This window comes from Cavia porcellus, unplaced genomic scaffold, assembly GCF_034190915.1.
Source record: "Cavia porcellus strain 051 isolate PalLab524CR breed Dunkin Hartley unplaced genomic scaffold, mCavPor4.1 scaffold_30, whole genome shotgun sequence".
In the NCBI taxonomy this organism is placed as follows: domain Eukaryota; kingdom Metazoa; phylum Chordata; class Mammalia; order Rodentia; family Caviidae; genus Cavia; species Cavia porcellus.
Window position 1 is genome coordinate 37053705 of NW_026947513.1, and position 27660 is coordinate 37081364.

At 34.2% G+C, this 27660-nt stretch overlaps 1 protein-coding gene across 40 annotated transcripts in view; it reads left to right on the forward strand.

Moving 5' to 3' along the window:
• Positions 1–27660, forward strand: part of Adgrl3 (adhesion G protein-coupled receptor L3) — a 798686-nt gene that overhangs the window by 151117 nt on the left and 619909 nt on the right. For all 40 annotated transcript variants that reach the window (XM_063240383.1, XM_063240357.1, XM_063240358.1 and 37 more), the window contains one exon: positions 25396–25461. The gene's annotated coding sequence lies outside the window, so the exon portion shown is untranslated. The remainder of the gene's footprint in view (positions 1–25395; positions 25462–27660) is intronic.

The window sequence follows — 27660 nt, forward strand, 5'->3', positions numbered from 1 at the left end:
TCCAGTGATCCCCCTGTCTCATCCTTCTGAGTGTGGGGATTACAGGCATGTATCACTAAGCCCAGCACAATGAATGCATATTCTTAAAATACATGAGTGAAAATTATATTCCTTAGGAAAGGGAAGCATAGTCTTCAAATGAAATTTTGAGTCAGAATTAAGGTTACTTAATGTGTAAATATTTCTATAAAACAGAAAGATGGAATATAAGAAAAGGATTAGACACATATAAAAATAATGCATATAATAATGAATTTTAAATGCCTAAGTAAATATGACTGTACCATTTTATTAGATATTGTTTCCTAAACTGGAATACTTGGCAGTTGGATAAATCTGCCTTTTAATATTCAGTAGTTCATTTTTATAATACATTATTCCTATAGAAGTTAGCTAAATCTGGGTCAAAGTTTGGAAAATTTGCATTGAATGACAAAATAATAACAGAAATGTAGGTAAAAATATTCTAGGCTTAAATAATTAGTACTGTTATTTTTCACTATTCTTTATGTTTTTCAGAAGGAAAATTTGATATGTTGATTAAGTTGTTGGTAAGGTAGTTATTTAATAAATAGATGAATAGATAGATAATTAGATAGAGAATATGTAGATATATTTTACTCCCTTAAATTATTTATCTTGCCAGGCATGATGGTACATGCATGTAATCCTAGCTCTCTGAAGGCTGAAGCAGGAGGATTATTACAAGTTCAAGGCCAAGCTGGGGTACCTAATGAATTCAAGGCCAGCCTGAACTACAAAATGTGATCCTTGTCCAAAAACAAACAAAACCAACAATACAAAACAAAAGCAAAGAAATCCTACACTACTGTATTTCTAGCAGGAAAGATCAAATTACAGTTTACTAAAGCTTTTCTATTTCTAGTTACAATACATAAAATTAGTGACATTACTGTATAAACAACATTGTGAATGTCATGAAGTGGCAGAACTTGGCAAGAGATTTTTACTTTGTTAGTTTGAGATGTATTCTACAATATGTGGATTCCCCTCCTTCCTGATGCTTAACATTTGAAAAGTGTTCTTTAAATAACAGATAGCAATCATAATTTTTAAATGTCTTAATTCTATTGAAAACCACCATGAATTTTTTTAACTTTAAAGGTGATTAAACATTTGTTTATTGTTTTTCTGGGAATGATTATAGAAAATAACATAGCAATAATAGTATTATTATTTTAGCCATAAATTTCTACATCCAAAAATGTCCCTATATTAGATACAGCATACTGTCAAACATAATGTGCCCTTAGAAACTGTGACCAGATCCAGACTCCTGATGGTTGTATCACAAACAGGGATATAGTCACTTATTCCCTGGCCATCTGTTAAATAGCATAACATTACTGCTATCTGTCTTTTAGCCTGCACTGAGGATTAAATAAAATGCTTAGCCTTTATATAAAGTAAGCAATAAAAAACCTTATATTTCAGCATTATCATTAAGCCACGGGATCTGTAAATCATTTTTCTCTGTAATATTTATTATTAACTCTCTTGTGCCTTCTGCATAATAAATATTTGTTAAATGAATCATTCAGGTAATGAATGAATGTTTGGTGAATGAAATATTACTCTAAGCCTCAGTTCTTCTTGTTTTAAATTAACTACTGAATATGTAAAAGTGCTTTTTTTCTTTTATTCTACAGATATTTTTTGAATGCTCTTTCAAAAGCAGCACATACTCTAGGTTTAGCTAGAGACACGTTTAGTTATTTTAAAAGTCATTAAGTTCACACAAATGTATATTACATTTTACTATGTGTTGTGTTGGCTGTGTATACAGCATGACAGATTGGAAACAGGGAAGTAATTTTTTAAATTATGCTAATGTCATTTAGGGAAAAGAAAGGAGATCTTAGTACCCTGCGGCACGAACCTTATGTGTAATATTTTCAGTTAATTCCACCATTATTGTCCATTTTGAATTCTGCACAAAAGAATAATTATAAAGAACACAGTGTAATTTTTATCAAAAGGTATCCCTCCCCCGAAATATTCAGAAGGAATATGTTCTTTCTGCCTAGGTGAATGTAGACCTTCATAATAGCTCTCTTGTCAGAAGTTTAAAATTTAGAGCAGCGAAGCGATGCTCTTTCTGTTCTAATTACTACTTTAATACATACAGGCATTTAATGATTTAAGTCATATTTATGCATTTAAAATAAAGGTTTTTGTACCCAGACTTACAGCTCAGCATGACCAAAAAGAAACTCAGTCTTTCCATCTGTTTGATTCTAGGTTTAAAAAAATCTCCAAATGAATCTAAATTGTTACTTATTCAGGCACTGTTTTTTTTTATTTATTTACTTATTTTTTTTTGTAATTCTGGGGATTAAACTTTGTGTAGGGCAGGCAAGCACTCTTCCAGTGACCTCTATCCCTGCCCTTCTGTGTGGTTTTGAATAAGTAAATAAACAAACCTACATCTTTATATATAAATTTGTTTTTATATATATCATGCCTATAATATGTATATATATATGATATTAGATTTTTACTTTAAGACATTATAAGTTCATGTTATGACTTGTTTTAAAATTCCATTTAATACCTTCTAAAATGTAGACTATTTTGAAGAATAAAATGACCACCATTGTTTGTTCAAGTTTTCCTCTCCAAAAGGTGTCTTAATAGGCAGCAGTGTTTTGCTGACACTTTCATACAAATGCTTACATTATGCATTTTTAATCAGTTATTTCATGGTAATAACAACTTTGAGGCTATAGGAGCCAGCATAAATTTTCTCAGTCATTATCTTAATATTTAAATTTTGATTTCAGATTTGTTAAAACACCGTGACAAGCAAAGAAAGAATTGTGTTTGCAGCATTACTGAGCATACTTAATAAGAGATCACATGAGTTTATGTTGTTCATAGCTGTGTCTCACTTTTTAAGAGTTTTTTGGAGAAGTTGTAGGTTGTTCCATAGGTATACAGAAAAAATGAAAAATTTCAGAGAAATTTAAAAAATATTTACGATTAGATAAAAATATTTGTACATAATTTTATTTCAGAAACGTTAGTATGTGGTGGGGATATAGTAATGAAATATTTACATTAATGTAGGAAACTATTTAAAGATATGCTACTGTAACTTATTACTCATGTAAATGGTAGTACACATTTTTACATACTTAAATATGTAAAAGCCATTTAAATACTGGGTGTGAACTTTATTTAGAACTTCTTGAAAAACTGGGTAATATAAGGGGCTGAGGAAATAGCTCAGCAGCAGAACACGTGCCTGGGAAGTGTGAGCTCAGGAGTTCAATCCAAAGTACAAAAAACAACAACAACAACAAAACAATAATATACAATTTAGTACAGTGTAACAGATATCAAAATAAATTCTATAATGAGATTAATACTGTTTGCTAAAGCATATATGGAAATGGAGTAGGAGCTAGAAAGTATTCTTACATTTAACCAAAATATTTAGGAATGAAATGTACCTAAAAATGTAGTCACTTTAAAATGTTTCACCTTAGCACCCCAGAAGAAATGAAGCGAATAGCAAAGCAGTTTTCATATGTAGATGATACATGCATATGTGTGCTTTAAGGCTTTCTATGTTTAAAATTTGATTTTATTGTAGTAATGGAGCTTCTCAGTACAGAGTTTCATTTTCCTAACACTGTGGATTGTCTCAGTTTTTTATTTATATGGGCAGAACCTACACTTACCCCCACTTTTTCTTTTCTCTCAGACAAAATGTGCACATAAACACTAATATCCACGCTAAGTACCTGCCTGTTGCTTGCTATGTGTCACATGCCGTCTGAGGGGTTGACTTGTATTAACTCCTTCAGTTAGTGTTTCCACAACACAATGATACAGCCATGTATGTAATTGTTTTTCATAGAGAAAAATGTAAGGAAGACCTAAGTGGTTTTCCTCACTCTCGCAACCTGTATTTAAAGGTCTGGGATGGCACCCTGTATATTTAAACTGTACCACTCATGCTTTTAACCAATAATCTATTGCTTGTACAAAATATTTTATTTCATATAGATTGAAATACTGTGTATACAACGTAACATTTCAAAATGGAGTTCCACTTACATAATTGTTTTTTTAAAAAATATGCTAAAGACCATATAAATAATTTTAGGAAAATGAAAGGATAAATTTGAGGGGAAAATGGCTAAAATAGAATATAATAACAAGAAGCATTATGTATTTTATACTTTATGTAAAGTTCTTGACTACCCTGAGATCATAAAACTTTGTGTGCACATGCACTGACTCATGCTTTGGTGACCCAAATGGAAAACAGACTTTGAACTGATTCAATAAACCATTGTAAGAGATATAAAATTATTAGTCAGCTATGTGAATAATCTGCCCATTACCTCTAGGTTCAGAGAGGCCAGGACAGTAAGCTCTAGAGAAATTAGCATGATTTATTAGTAGTTCCAAGTCATATCCATTTCAATTTATCAGTGCGACCTTGCTGAGACTCTTTAAAAAGCTTCCAGAGTTCACCTTGATTTTGTGGCCTCTTTTTTTTTTTTTTTTTTTCCTTCCCCAGTTTATACTTACCAGAGTGGGTTTGTCCCTGGATTCATCTTTCAGTCAGGCTGAATGGATCAGAACATTTGGTCCACGGACTGGAATTATTTATCCTTGGTTCTTTGTTGAGGTCCTTCAAATTAACAAAATAAGACTATCTACGTTCATTTTATGAAAATAAGAATTTGGAAATCCCTGATGACATTCATTGTTATCTTCATATTTGGGGAAATCCAACTTAGTGTTTGCTTTGCAGAGTTATTGTAAGGGCCAAAAAATATAAAGTATGTTATCAGTATAAGCAGATCCTGGATCTGTGTGTATTGGGTAATTATGGTTGGCATTTTATTAATATTTTCATGTAAACTTTTAATGTAAGAACTTCTAAAACACTTTCCTGTGAGAAACAAGAATTGTACTCTGAAATACATGTGTCTACTGTCAGTCTTTTTTGGATAGATTGTCAACTCTTAATTGTATTGCATTACTAAGGCCACAAGATGAAGTTGGTCCATACTGTGTGTAAGCACAAATCTAGGGGGTGTCGAAGCTATTTCTAAATTCTTAGGTGATGGTAAATACGCAAGCCTGGGAACCTGCTCATTATTTTTCTAAAGGTAGCCATTAGACAGTTAAACGGTTATTTTAATCTCTGGAGTATACAAAAGTGAGTTCTTTGAGCACATTTTTTTTGACAAAAGTGTTCGCAGACATTGCAAACATTCTTAAAATATGTTAAATGGTGTTTAGTTGTTGAACATCTCGCTTCCCTGCACAGCTGAGCTAATCTTCCTAAAGGACTTAAGTATCTAGCAGAGAACAAAAGAAAAAATGAGTGTTTCAATAAATATTCATTAAATATTTCAAGACAGTCATTTGGCTTCAGAAGTAGTCTTTTGGATTCCAAGGAATTTGGATTCCAAAGAATTCATGGAAATGTTTGAGATTGAGGTATAAAGTTTGTCGGTGTCTAGTTAATGCTACAGATTTTAACATTCAAAAATAATGAAAAAGAGTACACTGAAATCTTGAAAATACATTATGCAGCATTTGACTTCTTTTTATTAACAAAACTCTTAAGGGGACATCAGATGCCCTGGGTAATTGCTGCATCATTAGTGACATGGAATAGTGTTTCCGTTAATGCAGTAAAAATGCACGCAGATATTAAGAAGAAAACCTCAAGATTGTTTTTCATCAAAGTGGGAAAAAATTTAGTTAATTAACTAATGACCATACACAATAGCTTTTTAAAATTTTCTATAATATTGATTGTAGTTTTAGTTCATTCTTGCAAGCATTTTATAATACTATAGTGTAGCAAACACAATTCATTTCATGGGATATTTGACAAGGTCATTGCATTAAATAGCTTCTTCAGTTTTTGCTTCTTAATTTTCTTTATTGCTTTCATTTTAAATTAAAGAGAAATATTAATTTTTTGCAGTCTTACCATAAACAAAATGGCTTAAAAATACATTTTACCATTTATCATAGGTAGGAAAAAGTAAATTATAAAAAAATGATTGAAAATAACTATGTCTGCAAATTCATGGCCTGAAGGGTTTTGTTTCTTACTGTTGGAAAGACACAGCCAGTCAAAACATAAGCCGCCAGTTCCTCACAAAATCCTTTCAGGTTGTATCTCAAGTTCCTCTTTGGTACTGGGCAATTTGCTGATATACTGTAGTGCTTCATATTTTTTAATTAAAATGTTGATATGAATATATGTACAAAATGAGTGGTTTAGTTGATTAAAGTAGCATTCCTGTTAAAACCTTATACTATATTTATAATGCATATCTGGTGGTGGGGGAAACTTCAAAAGTTATGTTTTTATGTTGATTTGGAAAAAGGAATGACACACCCTTTACTTTTATCCAATAAATTACATTTCTTATTTTACAATCTTATCCTACTGAATTAATTACTTATTAATGATTAGTAGACTTGTTTTTGTATATAATGTTAAAATAGTTGTAAGAAAACTTTTCCTAAGGACTCAAGTTCTCATATAATTAAATAATGTGTTACAATTTTGTGAGTTATACTGAATGATAGTAGAGCTTGTTGGATTAAGGGACATCTACTAAGGAGAAAATATAGAAATAAGAAAAAATGTAAATTTTTACTCACAAGTTCACCAGACATTTAAAATATATAATTTTTTCCTCTATACATGTCTTTCAAAATATTGCTACAGATAGTATTTTTAAAATATTACATTTGTCTGTCTTGGTTTCTGATATCTTTAGTTTCTGTTATATGCATATATGAATCTGCCAAAATGAAAACCATTGAATTTTACAACCAACAAAAATAGTTTAAAGACAAATTTTAAGAGCTATTGTACATTTTGGGCCAGGGATTTGGCTCAGCAGTGTAAATACCTGCCTGGCAAGTGCAAGGTTGTGAGTTCAATCCCTGGTACCACCAAAAAAACCCAAAAAACTATTGTACATTTTTTTTATATTGAAGATGCTTTTATTTGGGTATAAATAATTACATTTTTATAGAAATTTTGCGGTCAGTACTGGAAAATCTTACTCTCTTGAAGAAAGTTTGTAGATACAAGGCCAGGACCCTCAGAGAAGCTCAGCTCCAGCCCTCTGGCCCCTTGCATCTTTCATTTTGAGATGGGGTCTCTTGGAGGTCACTATCCTGTTTCAGCCTCTTGGAGTTCTGCAGTGACATACATGCTCCACCACACCCTGGTTCGGATGTAGCATTTATCTGACCCACATGCAGTTGATATGTTAGCAAGAAAAGCTTCGATCTGCTTGGAAAGAAAGCCAAAGTAAGATTTCAAGGAGCTAAACTAGAGCGATCCTGTGGGAGAAATGGCATTCCCAGATAAAGCAGGAGCAGCCTTCTACACTTGATATGTGCAGGGAACTTCAGCACCCAAGGGAAGAGTGGGCAGTCCATTTCTTAAGACACAGACCTTAGAATTTACTTGCCTCATTCTGAGTTACTGAATTATGAAGGTAATGACACCAGTAGTACTGTCTTCCATCCGGCCTCTTGTAATCCGCTCCTTCCCACCAGACTCTAATCCTGAGCATTCCACCTAACTGTTCTTTGCAATGTCTGTGGAGTTAAAGTCGAATGGACTTCCCAGTTTCCATTGCATTTATTCTCTCAGGGAAGGGGATGGATCTCCTCCTTGCAAAGCTGTTCTTCAAGCATCTTAATAGGTCACCCAAGGTTTTTAGTTTCCTTTGTATTTTCTGGCATCTGTCTTAATTTTTGTATTTGCTCACCAGCTTCCCTGATCTGTAAATTTGGGAAATACTCAAATCTCAGTCTGTGAGTTGTTGTTTTGTTTTCTCCCTGCAGTTATTTCCTTGTTGACCTTTTCTCATTTAGTATTAAATATCACTGAAAAACTTATTATTCACTAATTTTTATCTGTAGTCCAAAGATTACATGCTAGACTGACACATGTAGCTACTTTCTCAAACATCTCTACTAGGATTTTGAATAGAATCCTGCAACTAATAAATATATCCCAAGCTAAGCTTGTACTCTTTGCCTAAACACCTGAAATACCACTTTATAAAATGGTTAGTCTCAAAAATGACACCTCCTTTCTTTAATTTGAGAAATCCAACTGCTTGTCACTGATTGTGGCATCAGCGAGTTGGAACCAAGCCACTGCCACCACCCGTCATCCGGATCATGATAATTCCCTCATGTCTAGTCTGCTTGAACTCTAGAGATTTGTTCTCAATGTATACCCAGAATAATCATTTAAAAACAAAAGACTTATCATGTTAGTTTTCTGCTCAAAATAGTTCCACGATTTTCTACTTGTGTAATAAACTCAGAGTGCAAATGAGAGGCTTTTAACTCCTATGAAAATTAGGATTTAGCCTATTAGGGGCTGTCTGATGCCTCCTTCCCTTCTCCGTCCTGAATCTGTTGCACCATTAGCCTCCGTGCAGCTGCTCAATTGTCACTTCCAGCTCTGCCTTTGGGGCTTTTGTACTTTTCTCTCTCCCCAGAAGGATCTTTCTATACATAGCACAGATTGCTACCATAGTTCTTTCAAGTTTTTACTCAAATGTTACCTTCTAGGTAAAGGATTCTTTTGTCACACTTACCTAAAACTGTAAGGTGCTTGTACTCTTTTGCTCCTGTGCCCTATGTGTCTTGTTTATCAAGTTTTATTGTATATCTACCTAAATTCCACAAAGTTAAGTGTATTTGCTTTATTCCAAGTAACTGAAAAATATGCAACCCTGTAAACTAAGCTTAATATATATGTTGAATTTATTAGCTATTCATTGAATGAATGAACTTTAAATCACTTAGTATACTATTATTTTAAATCTTTTCTTTTTCTTTTTGTACTGGGGATAAAACTCGTACCTTGTGCTTGCCAAGCAGGTGCTTATGCCACTGAACTAAATCCTCAGTCCTAGTATACTATTATTATGTTATGGATCTGGATTATAGTACTAAATAATCTTTATTTGTATTTGATTTTTCATGTGATGAAATAATCTCACTTGCATTTCAGTGGGGTTAAAGGCTCATAAATTACCTATTTCTGCCATCATTTCAGTAGGGTGACTCACAGAAGTGAGGATACTTCTTCCAATCATCTAAATATATGAGGTATAGGAAGTAACAGATTCCCGAGAGTAATCTCATAAGAGGACATGCTTGAGGTACTCATGAGAGCTAGGTAATTTCATGTTGTGATCTTAAGAATTTTGTGTATTTCTAATAGAACTTTGATTATGGTTGTAGTACCCAAAGCAGTATAAAAGGAGCAGTTTATTAGAAATAGGAGCCCTAAAGGAGATGGACATTCTTCATAAAGATGCTATATGAGCAATTCCTGTTGAAATTGATATAATTCAGCCTTAAGATGAGAAACAACAACTCAGACAAAAAATAGCTGTAATTGTATGGCAGAAGACTTCACCAAATAGTTTCCATATCTACCAAACACATTGCATAAAAAAATTGAGAAATGGTTTTTGGCCCAAAATGTGAAAAATTCCTAGATACATGAATATAGCTTCGCCGCCTGGCTTTAAGGAGTTACCCTTGTAACTCCAGCTGCTCAGGCAGCTGGGGCAGGAGAATAGCAAGCTTGGTGCCTGGGCAGTTTAACAAGACTTGATGATCAAAATGAGAACGTAAAATGTAAACGAGGTCAGGATGTAGCTCAGTGGTAGAGTGATCCTGGTTTCATTTCCAGTACAACAAAAGCAAAACCAAAACCAAAAACCAACCACACAACAAACAAAAAGCTGCTGAATGTGAGATATCGTAGTAAGCTTTTTGTAGTAAGGAATAAAACTTTTCTCATTTATTGAGCACCTATTTGTCCTGTAATAAAACTGACATTATTGAGATGATTCATGTGTAGCAAAGGTGCCTGTGTGTAGCTTCCATTTCGTGTAAATGCTCAAAGGGGGACAGCAACAAGTTATGAAATGAGAGACAAGCTTTGTTGTACTAAGAATGCCCTTAGTGAAATACCTGCTTTAAAAAAAAAAAAGAAAGAAAGAAAGAAATACCTGCTTTTGAGTTATGCCATGAAATATAAATTATATTGCAGGATACCCGCCGTGAAGTCGCGATTCAGAGTTTGCAGTCTGTCCTTCATAGATTTTTCCTTAGAAATTGTTTGTGAAAGATTCTCTAATTTTGCAGACACTGCAATTGGCTCATTTTGGTGGTGGTGGGCGGGAGTCCAGGTAGCCAATCTGAGAGTGTTACTCAGTTCTCCTCGCTGCTGACTGGCTACTGCCTTGTAACCCTTCGCAGTTCCACCAGCATTCCTGCATCCCAACAGCTTGCCACGCAGCTTGTAGTTGTCTGGTGTTCTTGGTTTTGTTCTTGAAGCTCTGGAATCACTATGATGCCAAAATACCCTGTACCTTCTTGGTCTTTATTAATACAATATTTTATTAAACTAGATTGCATAACTAGGAGAAATAGCATAGGGTTTAAACTATAAAAATAGGCATGTTTCTGACCATATCAGAAAGTCAAGATTTTTCACAGTTTGTGGATGCTGTAGGAACGTAATCCCACAAATTAGGTTTTAGGCCTCCATTACTGATCTTAAAAATCAGGAAAGGGATGATGCAATCCTCTCTCATTATGTTGTAGAGCCGAGATGCGTCGCCTTTTCAAAGGGTTTGCAGCAGTGTCCCACATAGAAGGAAGTTCAATGGTTTTATTATGCATTGACCTGTATTTAAGAACAATACGTGCTTTACAACAATACCTTGGAAACAACCCTTTGAATTGCAGAAAATAGATTTGAAAGATAGCGACAGGTTCTTGTCAAATTAGGAAAAAAAATGACTAAAAATATGCAAACACCACCACACTTACTCTTTTTATTAATAAGTATAATTTTGAAATTCACATGTTGCCCTAAATAAATTTGAAGAAAAGCATCTAAAAACAGAGGGGTTATAAAATGAACTGTGAACTATAGTATGAAAGTACTTTGAGGAATGATGTGGGTTTTTTATTTAACAATTCAAGCATATATTTGAAAATTCATAGTTGTAAAATATCATTGAGTAAATTACTCCTTGATCAGTTGCGCAGTGTTTGCATGCTTATTGCTCCTATATATTTTGCTAAGCTTTGTGTGGCTGTTCACCAATGAAAAGCTCATCCTCCTATATTTTGACTCAGTGTGCAGTGTATTGACGCCATTGTCCCATGAATAGCCCTTAACTGCCTCTTCTCTGGGTTTAAATTCTGTGTTATCGATACTACTGTCTAGCGTGAAGAATCTGAAATATTTCTCCCAGCACTGGATGGAGTGGCCTGAAACCCTAATTCGGCAGCTTCTCTAAGTGATTTATTGGTCTGCGTAGCTGTTAGTTTCCAATAAGATTTTTGTGGTCCCCATGCAAGTCTCGATGCTTCCACCCCCGAGAGTGAAATTTTCAGTGTAAGCTGTCATTTTTGGTTTGTCTTTCTAAAGTTCTAATTACTAGATTTAAAATGCACAATTATTCCACAGTCTACTGTTTTGCACATTTTATTCTTCATCTGCTAGAGTTGTAAGTAGCTTGTGGTGCCAAATGTCATGTCCGTGTGCCATTTATGTCTGTTTTAAATATTGTGCATATCTATATATATGTTGATTTGTGACTCTCCTACTTAGTGATTCTTCCATGTTGAGAAAATTTTAACTCCCCTGTGCTACAGAGTCATCACATTTTCAGTGGAGACATTTTCATTATTGTGTTACAAGTAAAATCAATTGTATCATTTAGGGACTTGGTAGGTAAAACTGTTTTGTGCCTGTTATGTGCTAGACATAGTTTTGTGTGTTTTGCATGGGTCATTTAGTCTTCTCTATAACAACTTATGGTTTTTTAGTACTGATTTTATACATGATTTTATAATTGAATTGAGGTACAGAGTTTTTTAGTACTGATTTTATACATGATTTTATAATTGAATTGAGGTACAGAGTTTAAGACATTTAATGTCATGCCTTTAGTGTGACAGTTAGAATTTGCAGTCTTACAGCTTGGGTCCAGACCACATTCTGAATATGTAGTTTATTATTATGTGTTTATTTTATGTGTTATATATAATTAATAAATAGCATGATTATTCAACAAATGATGTATCCTATTTTCTGTGTTTTTAGTATTGAGAATGACACCTGAAATATGGAAATATCGATGTGTATACATTGCATCATGATCTAAAGATTTTTCTATTCCAAAACTAAAACCAGTTTCTAAGGGTCCTGGTATTCTGAAGATAAATATTTTCCAGCCAAATATATTCAGCATTGTAGAACTCCAGGTTTGCATCCCTAGAAGCTGAAAATGTTAACAACAAAAAATTCTGTATCTTTTGCATCTGTGTGTGATAACAGAAATAAATAAGAATTTTTTTGTAAGTTGAATATAATACCTGCTGCAGTTTGATATAAGATGAATATAAATTGATGAGAATGATTACAAAGGATAGATTATAGAGTTTAGAAAAACTGCAATCTTCATTCTGTTATGAAACTCAGTTTCTCAACAAATTGATGACTTCCTCAGTAGTTAATCTGAATTTATAATTTACCTGAAATTCAGTTTGGCAAAGATAGATGTTCAACTTTTTGATGATATGCTAGCTACTTCCTCTGAGGAGAGTGTAGTAGTTTTAAGGCAAGATGAATACATGTATAGCTGGTTTATTTTAAGGAATTTTTCTTTTCCATGTAAGAGAGAGTCAGAGAGAGAGAGAGAGAGAGAGAGAGAGAGAGAGAGAGAGAGAACAAGAGAGAGAGAGGGAACAAGAGAGAGAGAGAGAGACAGAACAATAGAGAGAGAGAGACTCGAGGTGCTGAAAAGTTTCTAGGTTTCTGTGGTGTAAACTTATGGAACATGGAAGTGGCAATAATTTGACTGTCTTTATCCCCAGACACATAAACATTAATGTCTTCGACATATTATAAAGGCCCAGCGGAATGTAGCCTGGCATGCTGATGCCTGCGCTGAGGCTTAATAGAGCATCATTTTTCCCTGTGGGAAATAGGATGACGCCTTGTAATATTTTACTACTATATAATAAAATACATCCATAATAAATAGCATCTAAGCAAATAAAGTGGATTTGGATTGAATCCACTTTGCCTTCACCACTTAGTATATAGCTCCGGCTTTTAAGTAGTTGTGTTTCTGAAATTGGCTTAATTGGATCAACTTGCATTTAACTGTCTTTGACTACATTGAAGTGGAAACTAATATTTTATTTTTATTTGCTGTGTAATATTTAGGTGATGTTTTTAGTAAGTTTGCCTTTGTATTCTGTTGTGCTTGTTTACATAGTTTGACCAGCTTGTGATTTAAATCCTTATTTGATTAAGTGAGTGGGATTCTTAAACTTATTATTGCTGTCCTGTTCTTTTCACTATTACTATTCCTGATGCTAATGCTGATGATTAAATAGCTTCAAACCAGGTGCATGCTTCAGAATTTGCTAATGGGAGTGTCTGGGAAGCAGAGGTAACGTTAGTCCAGTTTTGCAGCTCAGGCAGCTGGCCCAGCTTCAGGTGTACTGTGGCTCTGGCTTTGTTTATTGGATTCATCATTTAATGAAAGTGATAATAAACAATTTTGATATGAATCGAAATGTACACATAATTTTTTATGTATTTAAAAATTTCATCCTTATTAACAAAGGTTAAAATGACAATTTGAAATACTATAGAATTTAAAAGCTGTGGCTTCTTCGAAATATTGCTAATCATTACAATAAAACTGTGCAGATGAAAAGATGATTTGAACCACATTTCTCAAATGTGTCCATTGGTATCAATGAAATCCCAGTTCTTTGATTTTGATTTTTGAGTATAATATTCTAGCGTGCTGATTTTACATTTGTGATAAGCACATAATCATTATGTAAGAAGAATAAATTCATGACATTTTGCTTCAAGTATTATATTGAAGGAGTAAAAGACCTGTAACATTGTTTTCATTTATTGAGGGTGTACCCATGAAGAAGAAAATAAAGGAAACAAAATATGTTAGCCATTAGTATTCCTTTTCTGTTCCCTGATTACATTCTTAAAAGAAACTGCTTATATCCAGTAACAGGGTATTGTGAGTTCCATATAACAGTATTCTCAAAGTCTCATTTGTTGGAGGTGGGCACTGTGGAAGAGAAGGTCACTGGGCGAGTGACCAAAGAAAGGCTGTACTCTCACGCCTGTCTCCTCCTTTCTCTCTGATTTCCAGCTGCCATGTGTTGAGCAGCTTTGGTCCATCGTACACTTTTTCTATGCTGTTTCTGCCCTGAAGCCACCTGTTATGGTTCATTTCTACATACCGTCCAAGAGCCTCATGTACTCAGCAGCAGGGTTTTCTGAGTTGATAACTGGACCATACTGGCACTGTATCTAGGTGTGATCTTAGGAGGTGGGGCTGGTTGGAAGAGGTGAGCAGTGGAGAAGTGACTCGGAAGTTATCTGGTCCCCCTTAGCTCCCTTCTTGCCTGTTTCCTGGCTACCGTGATGCTACAGCTTTGTGTTCACTATGCCCCACCGTGCCATTCTGCCTTGGAGCCAACAGACACACTCGAAATAGACTCTTCTTCCTTTATGCTGTGAGTGTCCCAGGAGTGAGAAAGTGGCTCAGACCAACAATGGACGGAAGCCACCGAAACTGTGAATCAGACTAAATCTGTCCTCCTGGAAGTTGTGTCAGGTATTTCAGTTCGGTGATGTTAACGTGACTAATATACACTGTAAAATAAATTCAGTGTCAAGTTAATTTAAAAATGTATGTATTTTTAATTCAGATAAGTCATTTCCTTATTTTATTGTTTCTTTGACTTTATTCTGAAAAATACTATTTAATAGATGTTTTAAAGTTATTTTTTCCTGTAGTTACTTGTGAGTGAATCTAGATCCTTTGACACAAACTATATCCCTAGCCATTTTTTATTTTGGAAGTGGATCTCCCTAAGTCTCAGAATTGGGTTTGAATTTGCAGACTTACTGCTTTTTAGTCTCCAAGAGTGCTGGGATTAAGGCTGTGTCCCCACACCCTGCTTTGTGTGTGTGTGTGTGTGTGTGTGTGTGTGTGTGTGTGTGTGTGTGTTTTCTTTTTCTCTTTTTATCGGTACTCGGGATCGAATTCATGACACCTGCTTGCATGGCAGGTACTTATGCCGCTGAGCTAAATCCCCAGCCCCTTGTATTTGCTTTTTTAAAGAGACACATAAATATCTTAATTATTTTGAAAAAAATGAATTTGTGAGTTCCTATGTTTTTCCTTCAAAAAGACAACTATTGAAAAAAATTCTGGTTGACATTATATGTAAGTGGTGATTTGAATTTTCTTGTCATGAATATGTAATACTTAAAGAATTTAAATTATACATAAATGTACACATATATATGTATATCTATATCTCTATATATAGTATAGAAGTAAAATACAACCCTTAAATATATAGAAATATGCTTAAATCTTCCCTTAAGTATAGCTTTAGTTCCCCTTAGCTGTGCTCTGGAAATATTAAATAGAAAAATCTGTAAATAAGCCAAACATGTTTTGAAGCCTATGCCCTTGTGAGTAGTGTGATGAAATCCTGCATTCTCCTATTCTGCCTCATATACCCTGGAAATATGTCCTCTGACCTGTGTTCCCAAGCTTTATACAATGCCTGCTTGTCAGTCACTTTGTGCTTGTCAGATCCACTGTCAGGATATCACATTCCCTCTAATTAGGTAACACGTGTATAATAATTGAGTGCTAGTTTATTGACATTGGCATTCAGATGTACCAAAAAAAAAATCTGTAAAGTGCTTCTTTCAAGTGAAAAAGTACAAAAAGTTATACTGAAAGATAAGACCACATTCTCATAGCTTATATTACAGTATATTTTTAAATTGTCTTGCCTTATTATTACTGTTGTATATGGAGTTTAGTTTTATCCATGTCAGACTTTCATTGAAATTTTAGAATTTATTCCACAGATAAGCCAGATACTTGTAACTTGTAATATCCTTAAAACGAAAGGCTAGAAAACACACACACACACACACACACACACACACACACACACACACACACTTTAAAATTTAGCAAGAGTGTTAACTTTTAGTTTTCTCTAATACCAGTATGCTTTGATCTTACTGATTCACAAATAGTTTAAATCATTTATCAGTAAACCTTTTGTTATTTAGGATCTTTTGTGATTGATGGGGAAGTTCTTCAGTTAGAAAAATTTCTAAAATACAGAAGCAAATATCCAGTCTTTTTTTCTACCCAAACTTCAGATGTTTGCTACTTTAAGTAACAAAACCATTTTCAAAGTTCTATGTAAGTTGTTTTCTGTTTTCCTCAGTGTCAGGTTTGGTCTTCTGGTGGTTGCTAATCTATCAGTACACTGCCTCTCCATCCAGGTTCTACTCGGGAGACCTCTGTTAGGAAGCAAAGCGCATCTGAGTTCTAACTGATGCCCTCTGCAGTGATGAACCTCATTATGTTTTAGTGCCATGTACCTCAAAAATAAAACAACAACAAAAACAACTCATTTGGCAATCTAAGACTTAAGTTTAATTGGTCTTAGTTCAAATATTGAAGACTTAGATAAAAGATTTAAAAATTTGGAACATAAAGCATTCCATATTTAAGAATCAGTATAGATTTTTTTTTTGCTTGAAATTTTTTTTTTTTTTGCTTGAATTTTTTTTTTTTTGCTTGAAATTTTAGGCAATGTGAGAAATAAAGTTCCAGGAAATGAATTTCAGGCAATGTACGAATGAAACAGAAAAAAGAACTAGATCTCTAATATGGGAGCTAATCATTTTTAGACCTCTGGCCAGATTTTTTTTTCCCCCTTGTGCAGAAGCATTTTTTTTCTTATTCTTTCTGCTTTTTGATCTCACACCCTGCCCCTTACACAACTGGAACATTCCCAAACGGCTGGCTGAGGTCACTGCTCACAAGCTTTTTAAGCTTCAGTTAGACTACACTTATTGATTTTTAAAAAAATAACCAAAAGAATGAGGATTTTTGAAAGAAAATAACCTGAGATTCAGTGTCAGGCTTGGTAATCTAAACAGTTTTGCATCTTTGAGAACACCTCATGAGTTGTCAGATGCTCATCTTCAGTATAGTAGTAAAGCTTCTTCCGAATTCTCTTGAGATTGACATTACTTGACAATTTAACTTCATAGATGTTAGAGAATAAAGTCATTTCTCTGGAACTGACATTCATTAACTGCACAGAAATACAGTAAATCTTTCCCTAAATTCCAGCCTTGAGTCTGTAGAAGATACTTGGTAGCATGCATTGGCACAGTCTTTCCTTAAACTTTTTGTCTATACCATCTGTAATAGTTTGAGGTTCAACTAGTTTATTTGTCCAAATTTAACCAAAGCAGAAAGTATACTTTTCTGAACTAAAAACCTGATCATTAAAGACAGGATAATAGATGTTTAAAGAAATGATCTTTTCATATTGCAGCATTTCTGCTTTTTTAAAAATTTCATACTTGGGTTTTGAACAAAGCAGAATTTTCTACATCTGTAACTCCAGTAAGAATTCTTATATAAGTTAGCAAATGCACTACCTAAGTTATCCTAATACAACCTGTTCCACCCCCATGTTTCAGATTAAGCTATTTGCCTCTAGCTGGTGTTACAGGAAAGTGGACTGATGGTAGGTAGTTTATGTACTCTGAAAGCTCATTATTGGGCATTGCGTTTCAAAATGATTAGTGCAAAGATTACTCGTGAACATCTCCAATACATGCAAAGTGAATTAATTAACATGTAATCTTTCAAAAAACCTCCAGTTATAAAGAACTAGGTGATTGAGTATGTTTTAGGTAAAAGGAAAACTAATAAGAGGTTTAAAATGCATATTCAAAGAAGCAGTAGCAATCAGTCTCACTGGGTTATGGGCATGTTTTGAAGTTAATTCATGGATTATAGTTTTCTATTTTATAAGAACTCAGAAGCCAAGTTTTTTTTTTTTTTCTGACTCGACTTGTATTTTGAAAACTATTATTAAAATGCATCATTTTACTCAGCCAAAAAATACACATTGATGCCTATAATTCTTTTTCACTAAGACTTCTCAAATGTTAAATTAGTCTTATTATTTTATTATTTTCCTAACAAACCTTTGAAAAATTTGGAACTTTTTTTTACCGAATTTTAAGACTATGTGCAGTTGTGTTATTATTTAATGCTGTATACTAATAGCTTGTAATGTGTTCTAAAAAATGATCACTGGAGAGTATAATGGGTAGGCACATTTTATTATAAGGAGGCTCAGTTATTGCTATTATTACAGAAGTTGGAAGCCATGATTAGTAGGCAAATATGTCATGTGTAATTACAGTCGTAACATGGCCATTTTGAAGGGTAAAACACAGGGTAAATTAACTGATTATTTTATGTTGATAATTTAAAAACTCTTTATCAAGCAGCGAAAGAAAAGAGCTATTATAGCTGAGACAGTAATTCTCCAGCTTCTTAAGGGTAGATAGGAGAGCTGCTCACTTCCTGTGCTGATTGCTACCTGGCAAGCAGGAGACCTTTCCTCCGCTGTGAACTTACCTTGCCTCTGGGTTTTCCGTTGTAAATGGAATCCTTTTCTTAGCTGTTTGTTCTAGCCTTTGTCAGTCACATCTGCTGTGTTTTATCCTCTTCTCTTCTATCCTTGGAAGCTTCTTATTGCAATAGAGTGCTCAGACTCCTTCTGAAGGTGAGTTACTGGTATTGGGCTTTTTCTTCTGCCATGTGATAATGATGCATGGTTTTGCACACATCAGGTAAGCTAAAGCATCTGTGAGTCAGTCCTTGGCCAAAAGAAAGAAGGAGATGCGATGAAAGCTTTGGGCAGCTTTTGATATTTGAGGAAGAATAATTACCTGCCTTTCAGTATCTTTCTCAAGGCTGAAAGAAAACAGCCAAATCATACTCCTGAAAGGATTACCTTTAAAATACCATCTCTAGCCACATACCTGATGGAGTGAGAGTTTTGTTCTTATGCAGACAGTCCTTGACCTGCAGTGATTTAATTTGCAGTTGTGTGACTGCACAATGGTACAAAGGTGCTACACATTCAGTAAAAACAACGAATTTGCTCTTTCCTGAGCCTGGTCCCTGTTAGGATATTTTCTCCTGGTGCTGGACAGCCTCAGTGAGCTGTAGCATACAGTCATGTGAGCAAGAGAATCAACACTGATAGTGTACCGTGTGCTGAGTGATGCCGCTCTGTGGGTTGGATGTATTACATGCATGTACAACTTGCCATATTTATCGTTTATGATGTCTTTAGTTTTATATAACTTCATCATAATTTGAGGAACATCTGTTCAGTCATGAAGGTCTGACTAATCAGGGAATTAGCATTTCTTTGGTGGCCTAAAGAGTATCTTTGATATTTGTCTAAGCTTAAGGGAAGCAAGTAAATTATCTATTTTTTTCTTCTTTTATTAAATATGTTTGGGGGAGGAGGGCCAAGAACTGTTTACCCTACCTTATTCCCAACCATTACTGCAGTGCTGGTTGTATAGTAGAAACTTGAAGTAGTTAATTTCCAGTGTCCCAAAACAGTTATTTTTGGCTATTTCATCCATTTTCATCTTGGATATTGGAGAGAATATTTGCCAGGTTACTTAGCCATTCCACAAGCCAGCCTCCAAATATTATGCTTGGTATGTGAACTGTGGTCTCTATTTTAAGATGAGTTTGTACAGAGTTGAGCCTTGAGAAGATGAGACTTCAGCATAGGTTATAGCTTGAAATGAGCGAGGAAAATGCAGGTGCCCTGGGTACAGGGGTTTGCATTGACACACCACTCGCTCTAGAATAGTGCTATCTGAGGACCTAGTTGGAGTTCAAGCTGACCGAGGTCAGCATGTTATTTGGTAAAGTGATGTCCAAAGATGCTTATAAAACTAAAGCATGTACTGATTTTTAGATCTTCAAAATATGTCTCTATGGAGAGCATTATAGTGCATTTGTAAGATTAGTGAGCAGACAGTGATCATGAGAAAAATGAATTTTTAGGGAAATTCTGTATGGCAGACTTGAGAGGTGATAGAAGATATTGTGGTCCTTGGTGACAGATGGATGAATTAAGGACAAATCATTTTGGGCTCACTCTGATACTGTAATTTGGTAACTGGTGAATTGTATTAATGACAGCTTTCTTATCCATGAAATAAGGGGAAATTGTTTTTCTGCCTACTTTAGATAGGGGTTTGAATTATGGTACAAGATGCAGATGAAGAAAACAAATCTGAATACTAAATAGAATAATTTGGTGGCAGCTGACAGTAGTTTTTAACAAGGAATGAAAGAAGGGAGCACTAGAAGATAACCCACACTCAGGCAGAGTGAGAACTTAAAGGGGCAACCGGAAAGAAGATTTCAACATCATGACATATGAGAGCCAAAGGCAGGCAGGTCCAGGTCAGCCCCGTATGTGATCAGTGTGTCTGCTTTCAGATCGGTGTCCTTGTCTTAAGTTTGAAATGAGACATGAAAGCCATGTGAAAGGTAATAATACTGTAGCACCTAAAGTTAAAAATGAGTTGAAGACTAAATTTTTGTCTCATATTCAGGAAAAAAAGGGCAGTATAAATATTTCTCTTGTTTGTATTGCTTTTTTTAAAAATTTGAGCTGTCACTGACCTCTTAAAACCTATGAGGTTCAGAGACATAGCTCAGTGATAGAGAGCATGCTTAATATGTGCCTGGCCCCGGTTCATGTTCCACCACTTAGATTGCAAATCATTTAATTGATAGTGGCGTGATCGTGACAAAAATACTTGTTCATGTCATTTATTCATCCCCTCATGAAACTGTGCTACATCATTCAGAGGATGAGATCACATAATTTTGGAAGTAATCCTGCATTTACTGAGGAAATAGTTATCTTTTTATTGTAATTCCAAGCTAATTTTTATTGGGTCTTCCTGGAATTTCATTTAAATTTCCAAAGGTTTCTTCTAACAATAATCTAGGTCGTGAAATGTTGATGATTATTTTCTTTACAACTGATTTAAAAAACATATTTTTCCTTGTGCTATAAATATCCTCTCAGCAATATGAGAAATGACAGCAGTATATAATGCTGTAGGAGAGACTTGAGGGTGTAAATTCTATATCTGGATATTTTGTAGTTGAATTCTAGCTTTAACACTTGGTGTCTGAGAATTTCAATGTGTAAAAATGATTGATAACCGTACAAACCAGAGGACTTTTAATGTTTAAATGAGAATAAAGTGTGTTTAAATCAAAAACGTGATGCAGAGTAAGACTTTTTATCAGTAAAAATTTGTCATATTGCATGATAATATAAATTTTACAGATATACAAAATACATGTATATGTAGACAGACATAATGTGTTTGTGTCCTATCTTAGTATTTTGAAATTTATCTTAGTAATTGGACCTTCCTGTTTATCAGGCATTTCTTTTTATAAATTTTTATTTGTGAGCTGAATACTGTTTTATTTTCCATTTTGATGTCCTTTATATTGAATGCTTTATAAATTTCATTCTAAAGCATAATTTAACTTTTAATTTTTTATTAAAGCAGTCTTGGTGCTAACACAATGTATTTCCATCTGATTCGCAAGGCCTCCTGGGAAGAGCAGTGATTACCATGCATGGTTCCCCTGTCACTCTTGAATTCTGTGTAACTGTAGAGGAATGAGGCTGCCCTCTTAGGAGATGCTTGAATGCATGTGTTTCCATCCAAAACAAGTCCAATTTTTATGTTCTCCTTCAGTATTTTCCTTCGACATAGTTGCACTCTAATGTTTAAAGTAGCTACTTTTAGAAACACTTTTAGTACTTTAGTATTTAAGTAAGGAGAATTTAGCCCTATTGCCTTCCATAAGTGTCATTTGACAGAGCTCATCTCTTACTGCCCAGTATTTGTTTAGTTTTCCTCACTTTTCTTCTCTTCTGTCCTGTGTGTTGTTATCTCCCAGCTGCTATTCCACCCGGAGTTGGAGTGGTATCACTGAGTTTATGATCTGAGCTGTCTGCCCACTCTGCAGTGCCCTGAGAGATTGTAATTTAGCGAAGTCCCAAGACACCCCACAAATTGTAAACTGACAACTCTATGCCCTTACACAAGGAAAGGAAAACAGGAACTTGAACTGTAGCCAACACAGTCAAATTCAAAAAGCCATGTCCTGATATACTTGTAGTGTTCGTTCTGAATTTATGTGATCCAAACACACAACTTTCTTTTAATTTACGAGAACATCAATATTTTGTTTACCCACTCTCCATTTTTTGAAGCCCTCTTACATGCTTGTTTTGCTTTTGCTGTATTGTTTGCTTGTTTGGTACTGACATGGAAATCAGTGCCTTTGCACTGAGCTACATTCCAAGCCCTTTTTATTTTGAGACGAGGTCTTGCTAAGTTGCGCAGGCTGGACTCCAAGTTGGGATCTTTCTGTTTCACCCTCCCAGAGTGCTGAGACAACAGGCATGCAGCACAATACCCCCCAGGTGCTTGGTTCTTTAGGGAAAAGTGATACAAATGTAGGAAGTCACAGTCTCTGTTCTCAAATGCATCTTTATTACACTGTAGAGTTAAGCACTATACTAAGATACTCCAAGGGCGGGGAACATCAGGAAAACATGTCTGCGATTGTGGCAAAGTGGGGCTGGTGGTCCTGGAGAGAACTCTTTTAAGTGCGTAGGCATCACACTGTATTTCCTGGATGCAAGAGAAAGATCTGCAGGATGGTAACATTTTGGGAATGCTTGTGCTGTCAAATGATGGTTGGATATGTAAGACATTTTCCAAATAGGATTTATGTATTCTTTAAAAAAAATAGGAATGATTAACCTGTGTAAACAGTCTATAATATTGAAAGAACAGGTGTGATTCACTGAAAGAATGCTTGTTTAGTGAAATTCAGCCACCTGACTATCAAGTTGCTTGTAGCTACCATTCAAGTAGTCTATCATGCCATTTAAACGAGAACTTAGATTGCTCTTGTAACATAGAACTTAGTAACTGGCCAGACCTGGATGAATGCTAGAAAAACTATAGTAAGCTTCATCGTGTAATATTTTCAAATTCTCCTTCAAGATATAATATTTTCACTGTGAAGTTTCCACTAATTTGTTTCATATTATATTATAGTGTATCTGATTTTAATCAATAGTGATTTTATAAAGGAGAACTCAATTTTAATTTTATCCTATTGACTTTCTGCTCCATATCTAATTCTTTATCCATTTGGGGACAAGATGCTAGGCTAGCTAATGAATTTTGTCACTGTTTTGGCATGTGTACAGTTACTTAACATTCTACTAAGAGCCAAATACTAATACAGAAATAGCATAATGAATACTAAATATTACAATAATTAGTTGAACTGATGCCTGTGTAAACTTCATAAATAGACTCACTAAAAGGCTCAAAAACTGATATGACTAGTTGCAGTATGGTTAGAAAATATTAATACTTGGAAGAAAATGAAGGAAAATACTTTTCATTATAAAATGCCTGTCATTTTGATTACTATCTTGGAAATAATACAGAAAAATATAATAAAGAACATGAAAAATCATGTAAATTAGTGATTTAGTTACATTGACTTTTTGTATTTCTATTCTTTAAAATTCAAATGTATGTTGATGTTTTAAATCTATTACCACCTTGTAAGTGTACATAAATACATGGCAAGAAGAGATTTTTAAATTTTATTTTAGACAGAATAAAATCAAGTGACACAGGATTTCAAAATAAGTTAGTAGGAAATCAATAATGGTTGCCATAATTCCTCTTGTTGTCTTCAAAATAGCTCTCTTTACCTTCACACACAACAAAATCAAACAAAACAGAAAAAAGATTAGATAAAATAAAAAACAAAACAGTGAATGTAATACAGTACTTCAAAACAAGACAAGAATAAATTCAAAATGGCTACTATAATATATCTTGTTATCTTTGAAATAGCTACCCACAACATCAGATACAACAAAATCAAACAAGATAAAACAAAATAAAACCCAACCACACAAAGCAATGAGAGTTATACAAGATTTGGAAACAAGATAATAGGGAATTAACAACGACCACTACCTTCAGAAGGAGATTCCCCATATGTGCTACATTGCATATTGTTATCCTATGAATAAATGATCAGATTGACTCCTGGCTTTACTGCAAAGTCAGTGAAACACTAAACACTGCAAGCATTAAGCTGTATTTTACCTCAGTAGCTATCATTTCTGCCTGTATTTCTCCCGATCAGCTGGTCACTTATGGGGCTGGGAAACATTGGCTCTTCTGGTCTCCTTGCCCGTTCACTAAAAGGGGCTGGCATCTGACTCTTTCAGTCATCCCACACACGGTGCCAACTCACAGGAGGCCTTAGCTTCTTGTCAACTACTTGTTCTCTTCCCCTGCAGTCTGGGGATGGTGCTGACTCACAGGGGAGGGCTGGCATCTGCTCTCCCCCAGTCACCCACGCATGGCGCCGACTCACAGCGAGAATAGATACTTGTGTGTGTTTGGTTATTTGGCATGATTCACCAAAGTCTTTCTCAATTTCTGTCCCACAGGCTTAAGAGAGAAAAATAGTAGTGTATGCCCTGAGTTAAATCCCCAGAGCCACCAACAGAAACAGAGGAGGGAGGATGGGAAAGAGAGAGGGAAGATGGCATGGTGGGCGGATGATTGGTATTTGACACATAGCAGTGTCTTAGCCTAGGAACCTATTAAAGGAACCAGAATATTTCTTGGCAAACTCAGAATTTATTTTAAAATCTTGTGTGTTCATGAAGATATGGACAGTTATTTTGAAGAAAACAAGAGACATTGTGGCAGCCATTGTTGATTTTCCTGTTGTGTGGTTGTAAATGCCTACCATGCCTTCATTTCTCTGTTCTGATCAGTCTTATACTTTTTTGTTTTGTATGAATTCATTGTGTATGAAGATATAGACAGCTACTTAGAAGAAAACAAGAAACATTATCGTAGTCACTGTAGATCTCCTGTTGTCTTGCTTTAAAATCTGTCACTTACATTGTTTTCTTCTGATCCACTTTGTTCTGTTCTGTTTTGTTCTGTTTAGCTTTACCCTCTTTAAAATTAAATAAAAATAAATAAATAAATTCTTGTGTCTTATTTCAATTAGGAAAATATTTAAAGAAATTTTCACAAACCGAGTGAATTTGGTACAGGACTGTGTGTTCTATATCTCCGGAATTTCCTGTTTTTACCATAGTCTGCGGTGGTGGCCCATGTGTAAAGCAGTAAGAATCTTTAAAATGGTTTCACAGTAACTGTAGAATAAAATAAACATTTTCTCTTTATCTAACTGAATCCTTTTTTTTTTTTTTTTACAGAAATGCTTAATTCAATAAAGCAGAGGGAAAAAACATGGACTTTTAGCAATTAAAGAACAAATTAAGGTAATATTATTGTAATTCATATTTGTTTATAATTTCAAAATACATTTACTATATATTTAAGTTATATGCCATCTTGAGTTTTTATCACATTTAAAATATCTATATTTTAATGGAATTTTACATTTTTGATAAATAAATTGATGTTTATCATATGTCTTTGGAAAATAATGTGACATATTTTCTGAACAAATTACAGAAATATACATGACCATATTTGCTGAAATGAGAAAATATATTGAATAAATGGGCAAAATAAATGGGCAAAAACTAAATAGTTTTAGTTAGCTCTCTACTTTTCAGGAAGATATATATGTTGTGTTAACGTTTTTAGCTAATACTAAACAACTACCCTAAGCTTTTCTTTCCTATTGGAGCATAGACACCAGCCCAGTGTATCATTGTCATTTTTGTTAAATTGATTTCATTCCTTCTCAATTACATACCCATAAGCATGAATGATATCAGGAATGAAAATGTACTCATTTTGCATTCAGCATGATGGTTACTCTAAAGCAAATTATTTTCAAGCATGATATTTTTGTTTATTACAGATATATTTAAGGGTACAATATGAAAAATTTCAGAGTATAACTTTAGATCAATGTGCATATTTACCTCTTCCCTGGCAAATTATAATTGGCAAACAGGCCTTTATGTTAATCAACAGCACAAGTACAACTTCCTCTCTTTTTGAAGTTACTGAAATTAACTCTTGTAAAATGTCTCTGCAGTGTTTAAAATGGAAATTATTATAAATATATAGTCGAGAATTAGAAATATCACCTTTTTCATGTTTATATTAAAATGATTCATGCTCAATTTTGAACCATTGCTATAATAATATACTTACATAATTGGTATGTATTTTAAACTACTATCTATTTTCAGAAAATGTACCTTTCCATTTACTAAAGGTTGTGAGTGATTTAGGACAAGAAACATAGCACTTGGTTTTGTAGGCAGAAACTTTGAAATTGATATTCCTACTGTTAAATATTTTTACCTTATTTTACACTATTTTCTTATCTGTAACATTTTCATGTGCAAACAGTATTTTTCCACACTCAGAGCAGATAACATTACATCTTCCATTTATTGGCTCATTGCTTTGAATATGAAGTGTAGTTGTTGGCACCAAATGTTAGTAAAATTAACTAAATTAATAAACATTTTCATCATTGTTCATTTTAATCCGAATAAACCTTAAATGCTCTTACTCCACTTACTCTAGAGTTTGAAAACTGGTTGGAAAATGGAGCTCTAGATAACATACTGTATACATTTAGAACAGAAGGCGAGTGACAAATGGCTGTGAAAAGAAAAGTGGGAGCAATTCACTTCTACTAGAGGTTCCCAAACCCCTCCCAGAAGCTGTGAAAGTCACTGAGACCTTGTGGTGATGGTGAAAATTAGGTCTAGCATTGCCAGCCCACAGATTCCTTCCTGAAAGAGTAAGCCATAGCCCTTGAAGGATGGATCTTTCTAATGAAGCAAAAAGATCACACAGGTGATGAGACAATCCCAGGAGATGGGGTGTGTAAAGTAAGTTTAGAACTCCCGTGGCATATCATATTTGCCCCAAAACTCTAATTTTGTAGTCTAGATGACATTTAGACACTCAATATTAATCCCGGGAATGTGGAATAAAATTTCAGATCCTTGCTTCATATGTGTTTTCATTAAAAATTTTAGAAACAATTAAGGCTTAATAACATTTCCTGTAATGAAGGTGGCAGACCCCCAAAATGACATATTTGGCAGAATAATAGTAATTTTTCTGCATTGAATGGTTGGTGATTTGTTTCTTGATTTTCCACTGGGATGTACTTTATAGAGGATTTAATATACTTATCTTGTTAAAGTGAATTAAAGTCACTTGTTTTTTGTATATTCAGATTTTCAGCTGTCCCTGTTGTTTAAGAAAAAAAATTTTTTTATCATCCTTAAAATTTACTTTGCGTCCTTTAGTGATTATGTCCCATTCCTTTCTCATCTCCTTTCTTGGCAGCATAGTTTCTGTCTCTGTAGCTTTATCACACAGAATGAATTATATGACCTAAATCCCGGGCAACATGATTAATTTTTAATGTATGAATGTTATTTTATTAGATGCATGTACCAGATTGTGTTATTCATTCTACAGTTGATGAATATTTGGAGGTTGTTTTTTTTTCTTCACATTTTAAGATATTAGTATAT